Source organism: Dryobates pubescens, chromosome 8 (assembly GCF_014839835.1).
Source record: "Dryobates pubescens isolate bDryPub1 chromosome 8, bDryPub1.pri, whole genome shotgun sequence".
Taxonomy (NCBI): Eukaryota; Metazoa; Chordata; class Aves; order Piciformes; family Picidae; genus Dryobates; species Dryobates pubescens.
Genome location: NC_071619.1, coordinates 28,814,029 through 28,839,434, shown reverse-complemented (window position 1 = coordinate 28,839,434; position 25,406 = coordinate 28,814,029). Strand labels below are relative to the sequence as shown.

The 25,406-nt window shown below is 39.5% G+C and overlaps 1 protein-coding gene across 2 annotated transcripts in view; it reads left to right on the top strand.

The window, feature by feature from the left end:
- The window catches only part of MID1 (midline 1), a 211,475-nt gene that overhangs the window by 39,885 nt on the left and 146,184 nt on the right, over nucleotides 1–25,406 (top strand). The window contains exon 1 of one of the 2 annotated variants that reach the window (XM_009896964.2): nucleotides 18,259–18,289. The exons of the other annotated variant lie outside the window; for it this stretch is intronic. The gene's annotated coding sequence lies outside the window, so the exon portion shown is untranslated. Of the gene's footprint in view, nucleotides 1–18,258; nucleotides 18,290–25,406 lie in introns of those variants that run through there. 2 annotated transcript variants of the gene reach the window in all.

Genomic DNA, 25,406 nt, shown 5'->3' with positions numbered 1-25,406 from the left:
GCAGTCATCAGTGTGCATGTCACAGGCTCCATTCAGCTGCCACTGAAGTTTCTGTTAAGATTTCTGTTTACTTCATTATGACACGGAGCACAAGCATATTCTGTCCATTTGGAGCAGCAGTCCAGTATAAGTTAAGCAGCTAGACATACAGTTTTTAAGCAATGGAAGAGAGGGGAAAAAGGCAAAATAATTTCAAGAGAAAACTTTTTGACTAACCACTGGTGTTTAATTTACAGTGAGGAAACAAAGCTACTGACTTAGGAAAGCAGTAAATAACATGTCAAGCAGCAGGAGAATCACAGATGTGTTAAAATGTTTGTTTTCTTTCCATTTTATGTCTGTGCTTTCTGCAAATCAAACATATTAAATAGTGTTTCTAGGCTGTTTGACAGGAAAGAATTCAGATGCTCACAAGGTGCATGAAACTTTTAACATCCGTGACAGTTTGTTGTGTGCTTTTAGGTAGAAAGCAAAACTAAATGAGAAATATTTAGTTTAACACAGGTTCCTCGAGTCATTAGGATTTCAGCTAAGCTGAAGCCCTGAATCTGGGCATCACATCTTGACAGATGGCTTACAACCATCTCTGGTATTGCCCAGTTCTTGGCCTTATTTTTGATTCCATGGAAGTGAATAGTAAGTCTTGTTCCTGTGACCAGGAGGCAGATGGGCCCTGCTACAAATTAGGCAAGCAAAATTCTCACAGCACTATATGGGAAACACTTCTCATCATGAAAGAATTTAGGATAAAATTGAACATAATGAGTTTTCTTCCTAGCTGCACTATGAAGCTCTCACTACCAATGTCCATCCAAACGATGTGCAGCAAAGGCTGAAAACCATGATGCTTCTCTTTGGTACACTTGGTGCACTGAAACATTGATTGTGGTGTTCCTCTGTTGTTACATGTGGGAAAGCATCAGGCAACCCAAACTGCAGAAAATATTTCTATATTATTTTCTTTTAGAAGGTAGTAAAAAGTATATAGAAAGAAGCAGTGGCACTGCTTCACACTGAACAGTTACTTACTTTTTCATTGCTACAGTGCCCAGCTGGTAAAATATAAGATGAACTTGCAGGACCATGCATTGTCAGCTTTAAACTGCTCAGCTCTGCAGAGCTGTAAGAGCGGAAATTCAACTTCTCTGCAGTCAACCTTAATGATCTCAAAAATGTTGCCAAAATGAAACTGCTTCTACTCTTGATGCTTTGTTGTGTGTATTTTCTCCCAATAGTCATAAGAACTGTTTATTATCTGACAGTGTATACGTGTGTGTGTGTGTGTGTGTGTATATATATAAACATTCCTGGAGAATTGTCTAGGGAGTAGGGAGGAAAAACTATTGAATTTGTGTTTAAACCTATTAATTTGTGAGCATTAAGTGGCCACAGATCTTTTACTAGCTTTGGAAGCTGCAGTTGGTTTTGCTCTGAAAAGGGACTAATCAGGCTGGAAAATGGTTTTCAGAAATACAGGCATCCAGCATGTTGCCTGAAGAATAGCCAAGAGCAAAGTTGTTGGTCACAGAAACACAAGGCTATGATTTGAATTAATTAGTATAAATTATCAGTTTATTGTTAATAATCAGAAGAGATAATCAGAAATGGTTTAGTGAATATGTTTGGGAGTTGCACATCATTGCACTGTTTCATTGTTTTTCCTCAGCAATTTGAAACAAGAATTAAAACTTGGCTTCCAGTTAAAATGTACATAAACACTATAATGCCCATGAATCAGGATCATTTGTGTCAGGCATATTGCCCCATGCTTGATTTGCAGTGGTGATCTCACCTTTTTCATCTTTCAGCTGGTTCTGTGTTCTTGGCTCTTTGGTCAGAGCCAATGTTTCTTACGTTTCAGTATGATACTCTGGTTGGAGGCTGTTTCAGTGGCACATACCTTCAATTTGTAACTCAAGACTTTTACACATAATAAAAATATTTTCTTCTAGCCCTTTCTTTAAGAACTTCTTGCTTTAATTGGGATAATTTCAGAGCAGTGCATACTCTCAATAAGAACAGTCCTCGTGGCAGAAGACAACACTAGAAAATTTGATGGTACAGCAACTTTTTTTCCTTCTGAAGCAGTGTGTTATACCTGCAGGTATTTATGCCTTTTTGGAGGGAGATAAACTGACCACTTCCCATAGGTTTTTGCTTTTGGTTGTTTTCTCTTGGCCAAAGGAGCCTGGCATCTGTTTAATCCACCACAAAAGTTGTTTACTTACTTAATTTTTTAGGTCTATTGAACTATAACACCACAAACAGTTCTTGTTTATCTTCAGACAAGTGGTGGTTTGCTCCTATCTTTGCCTTTACAATCAAGCTGAACAGCCCATTGATGCAGCCCTGAAAAATCAAGGGTTGCTTGTGCATATTTCATTTTAGTACAGGCAGGACTGATGGTTTTGCTGCAATTGTTCCATCTCTAGACCAAATTATATTTATTAATTTACTTTTACTGAAACTCAAGCTCATAAATCCTGTTGAATGCATTCCTCTGCAGAATTTTTTTGTGAAGTGGTTGCAAAAGTGACTTTGGTTCTTCAATATGATACAGTACTTACCCTTGTAATCCTAAACTTATTGTCCTGACAGCTGGGGAGCTGGAGAGGAGCAGCATTCTCTTTCTTTGTTTCTTTCCTTGGCAACTCTCACTACTGCAGGGTGGAAATACTGAAAAGAATAATCTTCTAAATGACACTCTCAGCTCAGCCAGAAAGAAAAAGGAGAATCAGAAGATTAAAGGGAGAGAGTGTTTTAAAAAACTGCAGATTATTCCATTAGAGTTTTTGCGAAGTTAAGTTTCGAAAACTCCAGAAATGGAAGAAAATAACTTTCAACTCTGCTTTGAAAATCAGAAAGGCTTCTAATGTTAAGTGGATAAGAGGTTGTCTGGCAGATGAGTGAAAGCTTTAGAAGATTTACTTCCATGCTGGGGACTTGACATCACATTTGGCAATAATTGTTTTCTGTAAGGTTGGTAAGGTTTTGTACAGGTTCATATAAGCATGTGCTAACCCATTTAGTAATTAGTAGCCTTGGGTATTATTTCTCTCTCTCTCTTTTTTTTTTTTTTTTTTTTAAGAAACAGATCTTTTCTTGTAAATCAAATGATTTGCATGCTGTTATATGAGACTTCAGAGTGTTGTCTGGGATGAACAATGTTTGACTAGGAAGAGACAGCATTTTAACTTCCTTCATTTTCATTTTCTTTGTTTTGTTGTGTTGTGGTTTTTTGTTTTTTTTTTGTGGTGTGGGTTTTGCTGCTTTTGTTTTAGGTTTTTTGTTGGGTTTTGTTTTGTTTTCTTTAGCAATGACTACAGTTATACTTCACCATTCTCTGTCTGGGACACATCTGATCCCATGAATGCTGCTTTAACAGTTTTCAGTATGTGCAGTTTAAAGGTGTGGAGGAGGTATTTGAGGATGACAAGAGGTCCTTCAGATACTACCTACCATTTAGATCATTAATGAGTCAATGCTTGTGTAAGCAATGAAAGCTTTGAAAAAGAGCTCACTAGGCCAAGCAGGCTTTCATTTTAAATAGAATTGGCTTGTTCTTTTCTTTGTTTCTTTTTCCTGGAGGAACAGCTTCTGGGCTATTATAGTTATCGTTTTAAAGGTGTCTTCCACTACTCTCACTGAAATACCAGGAGGAAAGTGCTTCAATGCTATCATCTTTCTAGCTACTAACAGGTCTTTCTCTGTTGGAGATCTTAAAGTTTTAAACTACAAATAACTACTATCAAAATCTTCAGAAGCATTTTGAGAGTCCACATTCAATGTATAGCTCATCTGTGGAAGGCCAGTTAGGAAATTAAAGGAGTTGGTTGTCTTCCTTCGCAGTTAGGCATTTTAAGTATTCAGGAGGGACTCAAGAAATATGCAGGTATCTCTTAGTTTTGTATTTCAGCACTGTTCTCAGGTCTTCTGTGTTGTTTTATGGAGAGCTGTGCTCCATAAAAGGAATTTGCTGTAAACCTGGAGGAATAATGAGGCTGCTTTGCTGTTTTGCACTGCTCTTGGTGACTACTGACTTGCTGTTCTGGCAACGTACAGCAGTGCATACAGAGTCAGCAAGCTAGGGAATATCATAGATAGGCTACCAAGTCAAGACTACCAGGCTCCTAGCTTGAGCTACATAATCAGAGATAGGATTCTTCTTGTCTGAGTTGCTATTAGGCAAAACATTTCATCTCTCTTGGGTCATTTACATTCATATGCCAAAAGCTTGGCTTGAAATGTGAACTTTATATGACCACAGCCTTTCATATATAAACACATTTGAGGGCCTGGCTGTGGAGGAATGGTTGACTAATCTTTGTAATGAAGCCACTGAACAGTATATTTGAAACTGTGTTCTAAAAAACTAAGTCCAAACTCTGTTATCCCAGCTACCAGGAAGCAGATGAAAGATTGCTAGTGTTCTGGTGTTAGTGGGATGTCATTGACACTTTGTACTAACAAAGACATCTTAATCTGTTTAGAAAAATCATGCTTTTCTTCATTTTTCTTATCTGATTATATTTTCACTTGTGATGCACGTGCATGACATAATAGTGTGGGACAGGAGCTCTCATCTCTGAATGTTTCTAAAGATTCAGCAGAATTGTGGTGCTCTTCTGACTGGAACTTTCAGATGTGGGTCAAGCTTATTTTTAAGCCCTTGGTATTGAGTATATAATCAGAGCTCTTTTTGTGCTATGCTTATGATTTAGGCAGGTACTCTCCAGTAATTAGGAAAATGGGAGGACTTGCAGACTTCATATCCAGGGCAGTGTAGCATGCATATACTTTTAGCATCTCATTCTCTGGAGAGCATTGAGTTCTTTAATTATTTCCTGGTTTGTATGTATGTCCTCTGAAGACAAATGAAAATGTTTGTAAGGAGTTGAATGTAAAACATCAGATGTAATTTCTTACTATGCACAGAAAAATGTGGTATTTCCCCTTAGATATGTAGTAGATTCATGTGACATGTGGAAAACACACTAAATGTGCATGTGAGGGAGTGACCCCCATAATTCACTTGAAGTGCAACTTTCATCTGTTACGAGTAAAAGTGTCAGAGACATCACTTTGTATCCCCAAATCTCCAGCGTACCTCTGACATAGCCTCCTGACTCTCACTTGTTTATTTTTCTCATTGTCTTTAGCAAAAAGAGACAAAAAGGAACAGAAAGGCAAAATAGGCATTGGATAAGGTAAAGATGCAAAGCATGGGACACACAGTGAGGATTAGAGAAGAATGTCAGTTGTGCAGGACAGTGGTTCAATGGAGTCTCCGCCTGCTTGTCCTGTTGTATTCAACTTTAGTTTAACAAAACATGCTGTAATTATAGCAATTGTCAGCTTTGGTATGTTTATTCTTTAAGTTTCATCCACATCTTGGTCTTGAATTCGAATTGGAGTCTTCTGTATCTGATAACACCATTAGGAAAAAAATGATAACAACTTCAAAAATACTGTCCTGTTACATGATTGTGTGAAGAGACTCATCCTAACCATTAGCTTCAGTCATGTGGTGGGACATGTGCACTTGAAACAATGGATTTTAGAAGGCAAGATGACTGGAGGGTAGAAATACATTTCTTTTGAGGTTCTATCTGTCTTTAGAAGATGTGTTTTCTTTTACATGGAGTACTGTGTTTAGCTATGGAAGCCCCAGTGCAAGAGGGACACAAATCTGCTGGAACTAGTCCACAGAAGGGCCTGAAGATGATCAGAGGGCTGGAGCACCTCTCGTATGAAGACAGGCTGACAGAATTGGGGCTGTTCTGTCTGCAGAAGAGAAGGGTCTTGGCACACCTTAGAGCTAAATTTCATTATCTGAAGAGGACTGACTGGGGAGGGACTGTTCAGAAGGGCTTGTAGTAATAGAACAAGGGGCAATGGTGAAATAGTGGAACAAGTTGCCTAGAGATGTGATGGAAGCCATGTCTCTGAAGATGTTCAAGATAGGACTTTATGTGGCCCTGGCCAGCCTGATGTAGTTGGAGGTGTCCCTGCTTACTGTACAGGGGTTGGACAAGATGACTTTTGAGGGTCCCTCCCAACTTGATGTAATCTATGACTCTGTAAATCTGTAATGATTTCCCACTGAATTATGCTGCTAGTGAAACAGTTTTACTGTAGAAACATGTACTGTGTTTCAGAAAGGGTGGGAGTGCCTTTCATTTTATTGTTTGCCAAGTACCAATATCTCAGTAGGACAGCTCGGGGATCTGCTGTGCCTTCTTGCCTATGAATACTTATTTCTAAAGACAGCAAAGCACAGATCATTACCCATCTATGTTAATTACAGCGTGATTAATTCAACTATCTGTTAATTGGGTGTGGGATGTGCCACGTTCCCTGATAGTCTCATAACTCTGTTAGTGCCAGATGTTAGTCCTGGAGTCTGGACTCTCTTTACTGGGGTTTAAAGTACCTAGTGCATCCACAACCACATTTCATGGATTTGCTAAGTGCAGTGATTGAATCCAGCTGTTTGCATTCTGTGTCTTCCTGTCATTTGCCAGCCACTCACCATGAGAGTTGGGCAAGGAACAATTTTCCCATGCCATTAAAATTTTAAGGGATTTAGGGGAGTGGGGAAAAAAAAAGGCAGAAGCATATTTTAAGGCTGTTCTCTAGAAGGAGAAAACCCCCCAAGATTTGACCCTGAAATAGCTCGTCTTTGACAGTCACTTTAGATGAGAGGCATACTCAAAACTCCAAGCTGCAAATCTTCATTAAATGTTTAGCTTTCCTAATAAATCTTAACTTCCTGGTGAAAAAATATTTAATGTCCCAAATTCCTAACTCTTCCTACACCCCAGAGCCACTATTTGCACATAGATGGCCTGTTGTAGTTTCAAAGGGTAATTTCCCCAACCCCCACCTTGTTTCGAGTGACTACCAAGGCTTTTGCAAAAGCAGACACTTCAGAGTTCACTTTCACCAACCCATAGCATCCATGCTTCATGTATCATTTCATATATCTGCTGAGAGTATGAATGGAATTTACTCTCCCTTTTTTCTTCATGGTGACTGTCAGGGATACATATGAGATAAGTAGTAGGTAAATGTCCTAACAGCGCTTTCTTTGCAAAAGGGAAGGGTGTGCACCCATACCTACCTCTACTACCCACCTAAATGTCAATTTTGGCTCTAATTTTAGTGCTTCATTTTATTATTCACAGTGAAATATTACATTATACACTATTATTTTTGTGTCATGTTTTACTTGACAAGTGCATTATTCCAGACACTGTACCAGCATAGTAGATGACTGTCTTTCACAGCCTAAAACTGGTCATCTAAGGATTTACAGTCCCACTGTATTTAACATAAATCCCTGCTGCAATGTATAACTGAAAATGTTTGCTCACTGGAAATTTCGACCTAGCACATACTCTGTGGCCATGGAGGTGTTAACTCTTAAGGGAGATGGGAAGAAACAGAAGTAGTCTCATCTTTTTCTGTGTTTTCCTCACCAACCTTAGGTGCACACTGGGTGTTGAAGGCTAAAAGGGTCTAGAACTGTTTGGCATAGGAATGAGGCACAAGCCACATAGAATAGAATAGAATAGGATTAACCAGGTTGGAAGAGACCTCTCAGATCATCGATTCCAACCTATCATCCAACACCATCTAATCAACTAAACCATGGCACCAAGTTCCTCATCCAGTCTCCTCTTAAACACCTCCGGTGATGGTGACACCACTACCTCCCTGGTCAGCACATTCCAATGGCCAATCACTCTTTCTATGAAGAACTTCTTCCTAACATCCAGCCTAAGCCTCCCCTGGCACAGCTTGAGACCGAGTCCTACAATTTTTGACAGTGCAGATCAGCAACAGGTTCAACACTAGAACTGCTGCAGCCAGCTCTCTAATGCTACTTCAGGATGTCGATGTGTGCAGGAGCAGCTTGGTGCATGCTGCATACACCTGCTTTGGCACAGGTTGTGACGTTGCCCCCATTGAATGCAATAATAAGGCTTCCAGCTATTTTTGTGTAGCTGAGATTTTGTGTTGGCTTTTAGGTGTGTGCTTAGAGTGTGTGTGTATCTGCTCACTCATCCTAGACTTTTCTTTGTAGTACTACAAAGGGTGAATAAAGTTGGGCAAGAAGCTGGCAATTGGGCCAGTGTGTGTGGAGAAAGTGTGCCAGCACTTCTGGCATGTTGTGAAGGGTGGTACAGAATTGGTTTGCTCTTTCAGCACAGCTGGTGGCTGTTCAACACCTTACCTTTCTCTGCTACTGAAGACAGTATGATTTGTTGAATGGGATTCAAATGGATTAAACTGTAAGTGAATACTTCATTTTTGAAGTTCTGTGTAGGCCAAATGACTAGATAATTTCTACACACTACAAATCTCTCTTCTGGTTTATGTTTGTTTCTATTCATTTGGTGAAAAAACCAGCAGTAAAAGCAACGCACCAATGAACAGCTCTTGATACTTTCTTTGACTAGTAGTGTATGAATAAGTTCTGAAAGATACTATTAATGCCCCTGGGTGTGACAATAAAAATGCTAAATACATCTAAAGACTGAAAACAGCTCTACCCACCAATTTATTTCTTATAACACCAATAACAGGGCTATGTTGTTTAAATAATTCAAAACAAAACAAAAAATCAAGCTGTATCTGTTAAGCTGTAGACCTTGTAGGGTAATCTCTCATATATATCTTCTATAATTTTATTTATAGACTCAAAGGCTTTTTTTATGATACTCCTCCACAGGATATCCAGGTATCTCGTAAAGTTTAATGGCTTTATCCTAACAATGCTTACCTTTTGAGGGAAAAATATCCCAGTTAGAAGGACAAGTAAGGAGAGAGCAGTGAGCTCAGGATTACCCAAGGTCATGGTGGAAGCACTCTATAGAACAAACGTGGAGTGCAAACTTCATCATTCTGTATTGGTACCTAGCGTCTCTCTCCACAGTGTCCTTTCCACTGCCACCCATTGCTTATTGATAAGGAGCATTATGACATATTATGCAATTTATTTTTGTGGCAATGGCAAGATGCCCATGATTATTTCTCTTCAAATACTCTTTGAAAATGTGTTCATCACTACCCCAAAACGCTGCCTGTGAGCCATTCTTGTTGTCCCAGTCACTATTCAAGTGACAGAAAGGCACAGAAAAGAGGTTTGCCTGTATGAAAGGATCCCCACGATGGAAAGTGACCTCTGGCAGTCAGACGTGTCAGGCTCGTTCTCTGCGTGATCCAGCATAAGCAGGGCTGACTTCCAGCCTCCGAGCACAATGTGTGATGTGTGGGGTCACCCTCCTCCTCCTCTGCCCCCTACTCCCAGGCCACGGAGCTGACCTTCTCCCTCAGGGATCATGACCCCTGCCAGCCCAGCTGAAATGGGCTCAGTGGTTTCCAAGCCAGAGTGCAAGGCTCAGAGTAGGAAAAAAACATTTGTCTTTGGAGGCACGGCGACTGCCAAAGAGAATATTCACATCCATTCTTATTTAAATAAGGTGCATATTCAAGACTTCACTTGGTTTAAATGCTCTGTGAGATCTCCAAGGAGAGAAAAATAGAAGCATGCTGTCAGGCTCCTCTGGCAATTAAAAGAAAAATAAAGGGACATTTATTCAGCTGTGATTTAGAAGGTGTAATTTTAGTGATGTATATGCACATATATATGTCTGCATAATAAGTCCATGTGTGCAGGGGGAAAACCCCCACATGTTACTGCAGTTAATCATCAGGAAAAAAATAAAAATGGTATGCCTGAATTATTTAATAAAGTTTCTTCTGTGATTAATATAGATTCACTCCAGTAACCTTGTTGAATTCAGTGGAACTATTTGTGTGAATGAGAGGGGCTGCATCTCATCCTTGAGACAGTCCCACTGTGTGCTTGCTGCGTGGGTTGAAATGACCTGCGACTGAAAACCAGGGTGCTTTGCATTTTTTTCCTATGTAACTTGCTTCAAGCACTTCTAATGCTGTTTCCATTACTTCATCACGTGGAAAACAAGTTAATTAGCTTCATTATGGAAAACTGGATGTTGCCAGAGTACAGTAATTGAAATGTTGTACTTACTGTTATACTGTGAATAATACTTACAGTTCAAACTGAATTTCACTTGGGGTGGATTTACAGTGTGATGATTAGGTTAGTTTGTCCTCCAAGTCCTTGTATAAGAGAACACATGGAAGAAGGACCAAAAGGCTGTGAAATCTGGTGCAGTGTACCTCTGAATATGAAGGCTTCTATCCAGCAAGTTATTTCTTAGAGTTGTTATGACCTGGGACAGCTCTGTGCTGGAAAAAAAGAGATGTAGCCTCTTAGAACAGAGGCAGGGAACTGGTAAAGCAGATGAGGAGGAGGCTGGCAAGTGAATAGCTTTGTAGCAGGGATTAGTGCAATAGCTAGATTTATGTGTTTATCTCATTCTTTATTTTAATATAATTGTAGCTTATGCCCTGCCTTGAGAAAGAATTCCTTTTTAAATAATTCAGCAGAGCAATGGCAGAATAAATGGATGGAGATGGTATGCACAATTGTTTTATATGCTACATGTGAAATATGAGGTGCCCAGACTGCTGCTGGCAATTGCTTTTTAAAGCCCATTTCCTCTCATGAATGTTTTGCTTTATGTATTATGCTCTTTAAGGTACACTCTCATTGTAATGATGCTCATAACATATTTGCTCATGTGTAAATAAATGTACATAAAACTCTGCCACAGTTCACACCAGGTCAACTTTTTAGATAATATTAGGCTGAAACAGTGAAAACTGCTTCAAAGCCATCTGGTATTACATGCACAGTAAGTGCTCTCACTAAGCTTTTTCTTCATGTGCCCCCTTGGGATCAAGTCCTGATCCAATAGCAGTTCACCACTTGAGAAACTGTGCTGGTGACCCTCTGGAAGACAGCCCTTAAACCATCCAGTCATGGTTCAATATAGTTGGTATCTACTGTCCTTCTGGCTTCACAGGGAGTTGGAACAGCCCCTCAGCTCCTTCAGGAAGCCCAATGTTTGTTGGTGTGTGAAGGCTAAAATCAAATATGAGGTTTCATTGCAGATGAATGGAAGAATTATTGAAAAAGGAAAGCTGTGGGTTTGGGTTTTGGTTTGGGTTCTTTTGTTTTGTTTTTGGTGTTTGTTTGTTTTGGGGTTTGGTTGTGGTTTGGGGTTTTTTGTGTTGTTGTTTTTTCCATAAAAGCTGTGACTCTCTGTGTAAAGCTGCTGTGTAGGACAAATGGCACTTCCCACCACATGGTCCAGGTTAATTTTATATTCCCCTTTTCACTAAGCTAAGATGCCTCAGAGCTCTGTGTATGTGTCAGGCTTCATTTTATTGCAGAGCTGAACTGTTGCAAAGGATGATCTATCTGCTAGAAGTTTTGTTCACGTCAATAAACTCTCTTGGAAATGACATAAACATTTACTGTAGTCCATTAGTGAGAAGTGTGCTGGTGCAGGTGCTCTAGGTACCACTGTAAAATTCTTGCAGTCAAGAGGCTGTTTATTGTACTCAGTCACATCTTCTGTTGTGCTCACAGGCAGTGAGGCCAAAACAAATGAAAAACCAAGACTAGAGCCACTTAAAAGGTGAAATAAGTTAAAGGAATATATTTTTTAAACAGTGTACCCTTTTTTGTTTGTTTGTTTCAAAACAAAGCCTCATTAATTTAGAGCAAACTGTATTATTTCCCTCAGCAGACTGTCCATGATTTTAATTTTTAACATTTTAATTCTTCTTTTTTTTTTTTTTTTTTTCCATTCAGAAGTTCTTTTGCTTTACAAACAATAGAAACCAAGAATTCTTGACAACCCATTTTAGGTCTGGTAGCCTTGAATGTAAATTGGTCTGCCCAGACAGAGTTGCCAAAAGAGTTTACTTATTGATAACAATGAAATTTAAAAACCACAGTCTGTTTCAAGACAAAAATGAACAACTGAGTATTTTCTTAAACATTTCCCCCCACCCTGTTCTTGGCATGTCTCTGTTCTTTTGGTTCAGTGGCATTATTAGACTCAGGATACAGATGCTACTACATCTTTAAGATAAGTAAAGCTGTCATTTCTCAACCCTTCAGTCTATTAATTCAAAGTCTGTAGTTTCAGAATCTTTACCTTGTAGTGTAAGAAAGCAAAATACAAAAGCTAAGAATAACTTATAAGTTAAGTAAGTATAGAAGTTAAGTATAACTTACAAAGGATCAAATCATATAATCTGTTTCTGGTGTTACACTTCACTGGTAAGCTTTACATTCCCAGTGGGTTTGAGACGACTTTAAATGGGTGTGGTTATTTCATGCAGTGTATCCTCACTGTTTTCCTCTGTCCAATGTTTAATCCTGACAGAGGCTCTTCTCTGGCTGCCATACTGTTTTAGCTATTAAAATATTACAAAAGCATAACAAAACGTTTGTAAAAGGATTTCTGAAGGGAGAATGTTTGGGTCTGGCATTGAGATTTCATTTGAAAACTAAGAATAATGATACTGAGATTATTATTACCACTAATTTGTGTTTGTGTGTAAACAAAACATAAATTCCTGCCCCAGTTTCCAGACGTCTTGTATTTGCAATAGTGGATTTGTACAGTTTTCTTTTTCAAGGTGGTGTGCTGGCTAGTGTACCTACCAAGTGACTATGCCTGAAGAATCCATGCTCATGATGGTGCTCACAGTTTTACACGGTTTAACCATAGGAGGGAGCCTCTCTTCTTTCCAAGTTACATAGATGCAGTCATAGGCCTTTGGAAGCTTCTTCCTACCAGTTAGCATTTGGAGCTGTCATTTTTCCTTTCTTTCCTGTAAGGCTGATCCATTGCCGTTTCATAGGCAGGCACAGGAGACAAGCCTGCTAGCTCCAGAAACTGTCAATATATACAGTCATACAGAAACTATCAATCACTGCTCCTAAAGGATTGTAAGAGTGTGATTACACTTGAGCATGAATGGGATTCAGTCTTTGGTAGAAAATAGGTGGATGACATAAATATGGCAGTAAGCACCACAGCTGCTGCTGGTAACACTGCTTGCTTACCTGTATACTGTGTAGGCTGTGCTGTATCCTTTCCCGTGTCATCTCTGTCTCCATTGCAGCCAATCGTTACTGGACTCTTACTTGTCAGGATTTGTACTTGTCCATTTGTTGGGATCAAGTTAGGTACAACCTTGGCACAATGTTTACACAATCTAAAAACAATATTCCATATTTTACTGGAGGTAAGTAGAAGGAAGCCCATGTGTGAGTACCTTTAAATACATTTGTAATGACATTGATTATATTGTTTTGGATCAATAAGCTGATGTGAGAGAGAGATAAACTAATCAATCAAATTAAAATCTACAAAATGAATGCAGAAGGGAAATTCTGGAGAATTAAAAACAGAGAATGATTAGCAAAGCTTGAGGGAAAATAATAAGGTAAAATGATTGATTATTAGAGCGTAATATTCAAATTAAATTTTGGGTGATTTGCCTTCTTTTTTTTTTTTCTTCCATTTTTTTTCTGCCATTCCTTACCTCAGTCTACAAGTCTGAGCTGGACCACTGGGGCTGGAGTCTAAATGAGAGATGGTAATTATTGCTGAGATGGCACAGAGGAGCACAGTGCTTCCAGTTCCTGGAGTGAGAGCTCACAGCAGACTGAAGCAGGAAAGTGGGGTCTCACTTATTCTGTCCTCTTTCTCCAGCCTTGCTAAGCTGTGTTTCCCAGTTTCTCCCCCTGTTACTTCAGTACTGAGCCACATTATTATTTTCTGCATCCTCTGCCCACTCAGTGCATAGTCTGAAGTCTGTCCTAGATAACAACGATTTCATCTGATGTTATTCTGTATAAATAAAATCTCCTGTTTTCTCCCAGCTAAAGCAGTCCATGGTATTAACTCAGGCATTTTCCACACCTAATGTTCGATTCCTTTTCTTGTGTACATGGTTGGATTATGTCCAGATAAAGGGATAGGTTATTTTTTTTCTTGTCATGTGGATATGATGATAACTCCTGGGAGAAATCTTTGGTGGGGGTGAGGTGTAAATCTGCAACAGTGCTTATGTTTACAGCTCAGTACTGCGAATTCTTGATCATGTAAGCAGATTTCTTGTATGGAGTCTGAGTAACTACAAGGCAATGATGATGCCTCTGCTTGCAGCAGTTTGCAGGGCGGTTTCTCCTAAATTTATTTATACCATATGTCAGTATGCTACTCTGTTTCTTGCTGCTTCTTCCTCTTCCCTAACACACCCAAGTTAACTATATTAATTTCTCTTTGTTTTGGATATATGGGCAAGCATACCACTGCCTAAGTCATTGTATGTATTATTTTATCATAGCAATATCCAACAGTTGGAATTCCAACTGTGCTGCAACCACAGGGAAAATACATGTGTCTCCTCTGAAAAACTTAACAGCCTGAGGCTTTAAGCCCAGGAATTATTTATGCAGATGTTTGTCTTTAAATGCTGAAGGGGTTACAAAAACCTTGGTGGTTGGACTTTTGAGGGCCTTTTAGTTTTTTCAGTGCCTGTCCATGTGCCTATTCCTGTCAGTCAGTCTGTAGCACAATCGTGATGATAACATCATTTGGAAAAAAATCAGGGTGAGTCTGTATCTTGAATGTCTCTTGATCCCAGACTGCCCACCCATGCCCAGGCTGGTGCAGAGGGATGTGGGGGTTGGGCTGGATTATGAAGGCTTTTTCTTGTCTGCACAAGAGCTATACCCTAATGGCCAAAATTACGGTGTTGACTCATCTCTGACCAGCATGCTGTGTATGCCAAAGCCTCTGAAAAGTACTTGGAATGTGTTTTCTGCCCAGTTTATAGAGAGCAACATCCTTCTTGCTCCTTACAGATAATGGACGGAGAATGGAAGAAGGTTTAACCTTTTACAAGCCACAGCCTATTCTTACACTTTTTAACTTAGCACCTCTATCAAACTTTAGAAAGTCTGACACATTTGCTGAAGTCCACAGGCTAGATGCACCAGTGCTGCCTGACATGCTTTGAAATTCCAGTCCAGATACCTTCACTTTCATACATACACTCCTAGTGGGAACTCAACTGCACTGCTGAATACTTGCTTTCATCCAACTCAGAATCAAAAGCAAAGAGAGAATGGGTTTAGACTGAGCCCATGGAGATGAAACCCAAAAGAAATGTTCTTAGAAAACCCTTGTTGAAGTGAAACACTGATCTGAGTAACCTTCTTCCTAGAATGACCCTCTCTAATACTCTATTTCTTTTACCTAACTGTGTTTCTCTACTGTCTTCTTCCCTCACTGTTAATAGTAATCCTTCCTTCTCCTCAGGTCACTCCACTTCTGCTTTGCAGAATTGCCACCACACTGCTTTCTCAGAAGACAGATCACGTGAAGCAGCTAAAGAATATCCCTGAAATTCAGCACCCATATGTTAGAGGTTGGCTGAGCATAGATCATTAAACAGCCTTACCTTTGAATGGTAAAATTGATTTACTGTGTTAAGGAGTCTGTTAAAAGATGTGCTCTTTAGGGCACCTATTGACTATCCTGTGATGGTTTATGCTCATTTTTAGGTCATAAATAATTATTGGGGATTTTTTACATTGCAGTTGCTTGTCTCAGGTTGCTGCATTGAGGCCTTTGTCCAGTAAATAATTGTCCAAAATTCCTGGTTAAGTAGTTAGAATAGTTAAGAGACACTTCACAAATTTCACACTCCAAGTGTGAACTTGGTCATAAATGAAACAGACAGAAGTCCTTCTTTCCTTCCTCCTTCCATTGTTCTCTGATGATGTTGTCATTTTCCTAAACCAAAGCATAATTTGGAGTAAACCATTAGATGGAATTCCTCTCCTCTTTGTTATCCACTTACACCCTAACAAAATTGGAAAGGGATCCCTGATTTTGAGGCAAGTGAAAGGCGTGCCAGACATTTATTGCCCACGTTGGGTTCATTTTCACTGTTAAAATGGCTCAGTGTGGTGGAAGATCCTCCTCTGCTCCTGTCTCCTCACTCAGCTAAGCAATAATGGGGAGACAGAGCTGTGAAGTCACAACCCATACTGAAAAAAAAAAAAAAAGAAGCTCTCATCCATCAAACTGTCACCTCAGCTTTCTGTCCAGGGTCACAGAGGAACAAAGTCAGCTGGTGTCAGGTTGAAATAGCATTGGTAAGTGTTAGTGTGTGTGAAGCTGGTGGTTTGAAGTCTATTTATTTTGTTTGAAAGGCTCAAACAGCATGCTGCCAAGCAGAGGAACAAGCAGGAGGAAGTCTCCTTATAAATTATTACTAGAAGGCTCACAACCATCATTTAAGATGTGAAATTGTGCCATCTGCTTTCCTAGGTCTTTGATTTACTTTGTGGCAGCTATCTGTTTCTGAGTTTTCACAATTCACAGAGAGATCAAACTTGCATTGAAAACTAATACAACAACAGCATTTCTTCAACAAAGATTTGATGCTTGCTTGAAAACCAGGCAGGATGCAGAGGATGTTATCTCAATATCTATGGCATGATTTTGAGACAAATTACATGAAATAAGCTGGATGCTATTCAAAGCATTTCAGGGGGGGCAGCAATGGTTTTGGTTTGGGTTTGGTTTTGGTTTGGTTTGGGGGTTTTATTTGATTTTTTTTTTTTTTCTTAGTGTTGCTTTTAATTTGGTGATTCCTAACCTTATTGTCACTTGGGGTCTTTTCTCTTACGCTTTTTATTGTTGATCTTTCTGGGGAAGCATCTTTGTTGTTGTTTTGCTGTTTGAAATGTACTTCCTTGCAGGCTTGGTGGGGAACTCCTGCAAGTACCCAGGGGTGTGCTCATTTCAGAAATGAGTGGCTGCACGGGTGATGAATGGAGATATTCACTTCTCCATGCCTTGTCCCGACACGCTTGTCTGCGTAGGGGATGTGCTGCCCAAGTGCCCGGTGATCTTGTTTGGATACCCTCCCTGAGGATTGCTGTGCAGCGGGAGGGGGTGGTGGGGGATGACTGAGTGGCAGCAGCATCTCTTCCCCCACCCCCCGGCAGAATCGCTTCTGCTGAAGTCATTTGGTGCGCACTGCTTTTTCCCGTGCGAGGATTAGGGAGTAGGAGAATGGCTTTGTGAGGAGGCTCGGAGAGAGGGAGCTGAAGAGAGGCTGAACAGAGGGGCCGTAAGACTTTAGCCTTTCATAGTCCTTTCAGTCATTTCATTCTGAGAGACCAATTGCATGCGATACGGCAGCTGGGGGTTTTGTTTTCCTTTCAGCTGTATACTGTAGGAGAAGCTGGTAAGGTTATTTTTTTTTCTCCCTTGTTCTGCTGTTCCACCATGCTATTGTAATTGCTTTATGGAAGCTACTGTTTGGTGAGGAAGGGAAGTTGGTTAATGATGCTGAGGGTCCCCTGCATTGTCTTTGCGTCGTGCAGCTGCATAGTTGGAGAGGCAGTGTTAACAGTACAGGGGCTGCTTTCCGTTGAACAACTTTGCTGTTATTCTTCCAAAGTTGTTCCACCCGTTCTGTCAGCAAAGGTGGCAAAATAAGCAAGCAAAAAGGCTCAGCTCTTTCGAAATGGATACATGTATGAGAGGCTGCAATTTCTTGCAGACACTAAGTCCCAGTTTCAGATGTTCTTCCTTTGATGTTATAGGATTTGTTGCTCTGCTGGATCTACTCCAAAGCTGAGTTTTATGTGAGAACATTCTCTCACAAATCTTTTCCTCACATTTTCAGCAGGGACAAGCTATGCCACTTGGACTGATAGCCGAGGAAAACAAAATTGTAAAAGTATCTGTGGAAGGTGGAAATATTTGGAGAAAGGAAAAATCTCAGGGGAACTCTGGAATTAAAAAATAAATGAAGCATTAATTCTTGGCTCTAATTTTCAGCAGAATGTTCATGATCAGTGTAATAGGAAGCATGTGGTTAAGCAGAGGATATAAATACTCTTCTAGAAGATTCAAGATGAGCAGGTGCATATCCTGTCTAACGGCACCTTTCCAAAGAAAGAGCAGTTGTATTTATCCTCTTTGAGAAGAAAATACAATATGGGAAAAGAAAAAAAAATGGGAAAGGAAAACCAGAAGATCCTGACTATCCTGTCCCTTTATCATCTTCTTGTTGTCTCTAGAATAGTGACACGTGTTTGTCAGAGTCTTTTTGTTGCCTTTTATACTATCGTGGGAAACTTTAGCTTGAATTGGTTGGACATCCATGAGCGCAGCTTGGGGTACACCACGTCTATTCCAGAGGCAGGCTATGAAAATCCTGCCTGTGACTCAGATGAATTGTAAGGACCATAATTACCAACAAAAGTTTCTTTTGTGGCCATTCAAAAATCACAAACAAGGTAAGGAGGAATGACTGACAACAGTTACACTGCTGATTGACAGAGAATCAAAACCATGGTCTGTGACTTAGTATGTCAGTTTTTCAAGAAGCATTGACCTTTTTCACTATTATTCTTTCTAGTGGACTATTCCCACCTCCCCTATTGAGGATAAAATGTCTATCTAAAATGTCTCTGAGTAATTACTGTCTGTAGTCTGTACATCTCTTTACAATGATATGCTTATTTGTTGACGCCAAAGCAAGCCTGAGAGATGCATTGCAACCAGACCTCCATGAAAGAATGTGTATCTTTTATATGTCTCACAGGCTTAGTTATTGATTTCAGCTACAGATTTCACTCTTATGGAGTAATGAAGTGCCACATCCAAATCCTGCAAATTTATACTCGCAGTTCTAGCTCTTAATAATGGAAAGCCTGAGGATATCAATGTGGTTACTCATGTGAGCAGAGATTTGGAGACTCATTTCCCATTCATGAATGAAATGGTTTAGGAATTGCACAGTTACTATGGTTCTCCTTTTGCTTAAAAACAAAAATCTCCTTTGAAACGAGCACTAATGAGATTTGTTAGAGGGGCCCAAGGATAGACAAATTCACTGATTTTCATATAAGAATGTGGCAGACTCTTGACAGCAGTATTTTGAGAAGAATGATAAAAATGTTCTTGCTTTTCAGCTTATTAACAGTTTTAGAAACACAGGAAACATAATTCATTTCTTTGTGCTGCACCACTAGACGCAGCCATGACCCTTGAAATACCACCACAGCTATGAGTTATTCCTCTCTTTGAGAACAAGAGTTAATTTAGTGTGGTCTTTATCCCCCCCTGTTCCCAGTAATAACTGTCAAATGACAACAAACTGATATTTCAGGTTGTGCTTCTGATTTTCTGTAGACAAAGAGACACTATCTCCAGAATATATTGTTCTTCACTTTCACATCTTTGGTTTCCCTGCAAGCAAACAATGCAGGATGTACTGCTGGTTATTGATACACCTGTCAAAGTTCCTCAGCTCTCTAACGGATAAATTACTTTTGTTCAGTGCCACTAAACTGTTCAACAGCATCTTTTAGTTTAGAGAGGTAAGGTGACATTTGCTGCTATTTCTTTCTTAGTTTTATGGATTCTATATTTCAAAATGTGATTCTTAAAGTGGCCATCTGACTGAGAACAACTCACAACTGGTATTACACCTGTGCATGTGAATGGTAAAGGAACTACACTGAAGTTGTTGTGCAAGCCCTAAAACTGACTGCCTGAAACAGAAAAGTGCTTATCCTATCATTTTATGTAAAGCAGAAATACATATACTTTTTTATGGCCATTATAGTTGGAAAAAGTCTCTAGTTATAAATGAAAAATCACCATGAACATTTATGCATGAAGAAGGAAATTCTGCCTATAAATGTAGTTTATTGAGTTAAAACAGAACAAAAATCAATTCCAAAGGTGAAGGGTAACACGTATAAATAAACTTAACATCCCTTTACTCATAAAATTAAAGCAATTTAAACATATTCCAGCAGTCATTAGCTCCCAGCTACTTGTCACAACTGGAAGGTTCAGGCAGATGAAAACTATGATATTGCTGCTGGAAATATATATACAATTCTGTAAAATTAATTGTAAGGTTGGAGCTGCCACAGTGAAGCTGGTCTGCAGTTTGGTGAATTTTTTAGTCCATAAAGACTATAGAGCAAAAAAACCCCAACCCAAACCAAAACAATCAACCAACCAACCACCCCTCAAACACAACAACAACCCCCCACTCCCCTATATGTGTGCATACTTACCTATGCATGTTACTATAAACATTAGTGGCCATTTATTGAAATGCAGTTGGCACACTGTTTTCAGACTGATTTAGCTGATATTCTCACACTTGTACCCTCGCTCACATCACTGTAAGAGCTGTTTGAACAGACCAGTACAGTTGCATGCTAGCATCATGCATCTCCTGCGTTCACCACGTAGCTTTCATGTTAACTGAACACTTCATATGCTTGTTATTACACCGAGGAGTCACAAAACTTAAAGCTCATAGCTACCCATCTGCCTAGGAATAACCACCTGAAGTGCATGTCACTATAAGTCAGGCTAAGCACAGTGTAACGTGATTCTACTTTTCTTATCCTTAACTGAAAGAAAACACATCTGGGGTCTCATGGGAATCTGCCATTTCACAAACAGTAAGCAGCAGGAGGTCCAATCTGGTGGAGCTGCATGGGCATTAGAGACTACAGCTCCCATTTAACTGCCTGGCAGAAAGAGATTCTGAATGTAGCATCAAAATATTTATTTTATTGTTAATGGCTAGTAGTTAGATACTCCTTCAGTCAATTTTAATCATAAAGCAATAGAAAGTACAACAGGTTTGAGGTTTTTTTTGGCATATATATTGAAATTCTAGTTCCTAGATACATCTATGTCATTTTCAAAACTGTTAAATTCAATTCTGCGCAATTATCGATGCATCTTTCTCTTATGCACATCTTCCAGCACCTTAGAAGTGCAGTGTGTTCTGTGGCTTGGGATATGCTTGTTCTTTAAATCCCATGTAAGCAGAGAGAAACTGAGCTGCTGAGAAGGAGATCATCTGCAGACTGGTTTGACTGCCAGAACTGCAGGACATTCTAAACAACATGACTGAGATCTGTGAAGTTCACAAGCAGCTCACTGTCTTCCCAGAGAGTGTTTCAATGATGTGTAGCTATGGCTCTTCATCACTGAAAATGGCTCTTCATCACTTACAAGCAAGTTGTCCCTTCTGATTTGATGTAGTAGGTATCTTTCATCTTCAGCATTTCAGTCTTGTAGAAAGGCAGTATCTGTTTCCATGATAAACAGTTTTTAAGAGGTTGACTTGTGGTCCCCTGTAAGTTAAAATCCAGCTTACATGGTGTGACAGACTGGGCAGGATGCTGTCTGTCAGGGTCTCCTAGCTGGTGCAGAATGAAATTATTGAGATGTGGAGTCTTACTCAATTAAAGCTGCTTGAAATGTTAATGGTCTTTTGGCCAACACTTTAGGAAAGACCACCAGAGATTTCCTAAGGGGAAAGAACTATTAGCTTCCAACCATACCTGAGTCTGCCCAAACCCAGTACATTATTGACATCTATGGAGATTTGTAAGAGCTTTTGAAGTTTTTTGGGTTACATGCAGACTGAAAAGAGATGGATTATTTTTACTTCCATGAGCCAGAATATCATACTTCATTGCTAAATAAAGGAAGCTAAGGGTCAACCTGTCAGTCAAAACTCATCTACATTACAAAAATGTGTGAAGCTTTATTCCTGCACTGTTCCTTCTCATCCAGTGCAGCCAGTTGTAGAACTGGTGTGAGCTGAGACTTTGGGACTCCAAGAGCTTTCAGAGTTTCCTTATGTGGCAAGTGAAGGAACAATGAATTCTGACTGCCTCTGCACCTCTCCCAGTAGACTACCATCTACTGTAGTTCATTAGATGTACTAGTGGGAATGGGTTTATGCTAAAACTTGGATCACAGTTTAAATTTCTGTTGTGTTTTTTTTTTTTTTCCTACTGATTTTACTGGGTCAGATCTAGGCAATTGCTGATTGACTTTTGGGACCTGTTTTCCTCCAGGATATGGAAGAGATGAATGCACCCTGTTGATACTAGTACAGTGTAGTACAAGGAGACATCACTTGTGTTTTGGAAGTTGTGTCAATAATGGTTTTGCTTCTGGCAGTCTCAAGGCCAAATATCAGACTTTGTACTGGGTGCTATTCCCTTTTTTCAGACTATTTCTGTACTCCATACATTTTGCAGTCTAAATTAGTAGATTGACTAGGAAGACGTTTTTGAAATGTCAGTAGATGCTGAGAGAATTGTACAGTGAAAGCTGGGAGCACATACAATGCAATTGGATGGTGTTCAGTTCCAGATGGTCTCTGAAACTTGGGTAGCTGCGTATAAATGTCTATTTGTGATTCCACTCAAATCCCAACACCTACTATTCTGTGATTCTGTGACAGCTGACACTTGTGGTTCAATTCAGTTGCCCACACACAGGCATCTAGTGTATGAAAGTACCTTAGACATCCATATGGGACTGAGAGGTGACACACGATATGTGGACATGTCTTCCTGGAGAAGTGGTTCTTCCAAGGCATCTGAAAGGATGCTAGACAGCTCCATATAGGCCCCTGGACAGGCATGCAATCATATCTGTCTAATTCTGTAGCTCTTCTCATTCCACTACTCATGTTAACTCATTATTATCACAGGCTACAGCCCCACCGTTCACAGTGAGCTTGCCTACAGACATCTACCCACAGTCTGAATAACTGCTGATTTTTTACATCTTTTTATTATGTCATCTGTCTTGAAGAAAAAGATCTGAGTTGTGTATGGAGCAATATTAAAGTGTTTCTGTTCATTATGATAATATAGGGAAGAAGAAAAGCAGGAAGGAAGGGGGAAAGCATACTTATCCTCTCTTCCAAAGGCATCTTTGCTCTATTAATGTCTAGCCAAGGGGAGACAAAGATGCTGAGCTGGTAACACATAGGAGTAGCTGACAGGAAACCTCAGGTATGCCCATTGCAGCTTAAGTCATCTGAATATGACATACTTTCCTAAGATTTCTCTAAGTTCTGTTAATAAGTGTTCAGACTAAGAGAGATTGTACCCAACAATTCTTTTCAAGATCTCTTTTATTCTATTTTATTAACCTCATTTGGCATAACTGCTCTCCTGTGTGATTTGAACTGACTTCTAGTTGTATCTACCTCTCCTCATCAACTGCATAGGACCATTGCCTCTGAGAAGATACTCTGAGGGAAGAAACACTTTCCTTTTTCATGCACCCCTTACATGAAGTTGTGCTGAGATCTATTTAAACTTGCACATTGTTTATGCATATCTATAGTGTTTGTCTAACGTATTTGTGTGTATTTTGAAACAATACACATATGCACTCCACCTCAGTGCCAGAAAATAATTTCCCCAACTGAACAATACAAATTTCAAATGCAGTTATTGTTTGTTTTGATGCCCCTAATTAGAGCTCAGATGGTAGGGCAATTGCAGAAGAGACTTTACCAATTTACATGTTAATCAAACATGGACTGATGGACCATGATTAAAGTTGGCTCAGTCAACATCTTAATTAGCTAGAAGCTCATCATGATGTTTTGGTGCCTGCCTTCTCACCCCTGAGAATTTTTTCCAAGCAAATACAGGCTCCCAGTAGCTGTTTTCCATAGCACTGTTAAAGCCAAGACCTTAATAGCTGGTCTAATAAGGGAAGTTAGCTTAAAACTGTTTAGGCTTGTGTAGAACACCTGAGGTAGCATAGCATCTTCCCTAGAGGGCAGAGTGTGGCCAATGGGTAACCTGTATCAGGTATGCTATTAAATAACAGATTTGTACCAAACACATTGAGCACAGAATGTTTTTTAAGAACTGTGGATGGGTTTATCTGATTGATTAGTTCCACATGTATGCAGCCCCAGGAATCTCTCCACAGGAGCCCACATGGAATCAGGATAAGCACAATTTAAGTATTTCTTTGTAGTTGAGTAACCTGCTGGGCAAGACTTCATCTCTGCGAACAATGTCTCTCCTGATATTTTGTTTAAAGCCTTCCTGGTCTGCAGCTAATTTACTTTACAAGTAAAAATCAACTTTCTTCATACATACATGTTTTGAAATTCCTTGAATACTATCAAATATTGTTTTCAAAAGCTAGCCTGTCTGAGACTATCTCCCAGTGGAGAGGTTTAGAATTTTTCACCATTTGATTCCTTGCTGTACATCTTTCACTGCTGCAAAGTACACACAGTCATATGTGGATAGAAACATTCAGTGTATATTTATTTTTAGTTTTAAAAGCAAAATCTTGTTATGAAATATTTTAGAGGGAGGAAGTCCTTTTTTTTTTTTTTATGATGAAACCAGAAACTCTACATCTCTCACATTTTGTGTTCCCGCTATCACAAGAGTGCAGAATAAACGTGCATCGCATGCAATTTCTGTCCTTGCTTTCATGATAGCTGGAGCAAGATCTGCTGGTGATGACAAGGAGAAAAACATCTTTTGTGTTGTTTGGAACTGACAGCTGAGCAGAATAGGCCACAATTTATGGCTATATATTTTCTATTTTCTTCAGGCATGACATGATTTTTTGAGGCAAGGCAAGAACTGTGTTTGGAATCTGTACCACTCACTGTGTGAGTGTTGGATGCTACCCTGGCCTTCCACCCAGGGGACTGGTGTCAGACTCTCCCATATAGGAAGTGTTTTCTCACTACAGAAATAAAGGGAAAAATGCAAGTTACAAGATACCTCTTGCCAAAACAGAGAGAATTTATTAGTGCAAAAGACCCAGGAAGCTTCCTTGCTCTATTTGCCTGCCAATGTCCTTTATTTCTTACATACTCTCAAAGGTTTCATTATGTTCAAGCTATCCTTGTAGGCTTTGACAGAGGTCTGGCTTCTTACTTAGTGGGTTATTTTCTCAGTATTAAATGTTCACTTAACTTCATGCTTCCATTTGTACTACAAATCGCCATGCTCCTTTCAATTCCGGTCACTAAGCAAAAGAAATATTCTGTATAACTATGGAAACACTTTTATTCCATTTCCAAATATCCTGTAAGCTTCAGATAAATGCTAAGAATTTGTGTTGAATCCTTTCAAGAAAAGCCAACCTATAAAGTTATTTAAACCCCAATGTTTGATACTGTAAAACAAGAATTTCATGCCTTGTAATTGGGAGTGTTAGAAACTGCCTTTACATATAGCACTTGAAATATCTTAGGCTCACAATGAGCAACTTTAGTCTTCACAGAGCCAAGTATTTTTTAAAACTCAGCAGCTATCCTCAGTTGCTATGTTGCATTAATGCGGTTCTACCAATATTTCTTGACCTAAGTACAAAGAAATGGATGATGGGTACAACCTGGTTTAGCCTAAATGCACACTGGTAGAGCTGCCACTGAAGTCAGTCTACAGATGTGGTATGGTGCCTGAAAATGGCTGTCTGAATGAGTAGCATGCCTACACCCAGGAAAGCATATCAGAAAGCAGCTTATAAATGACAGCTCTAAGTGTTAGTTCTTGGGTGCTGTTGGTATGTGAAGAATTT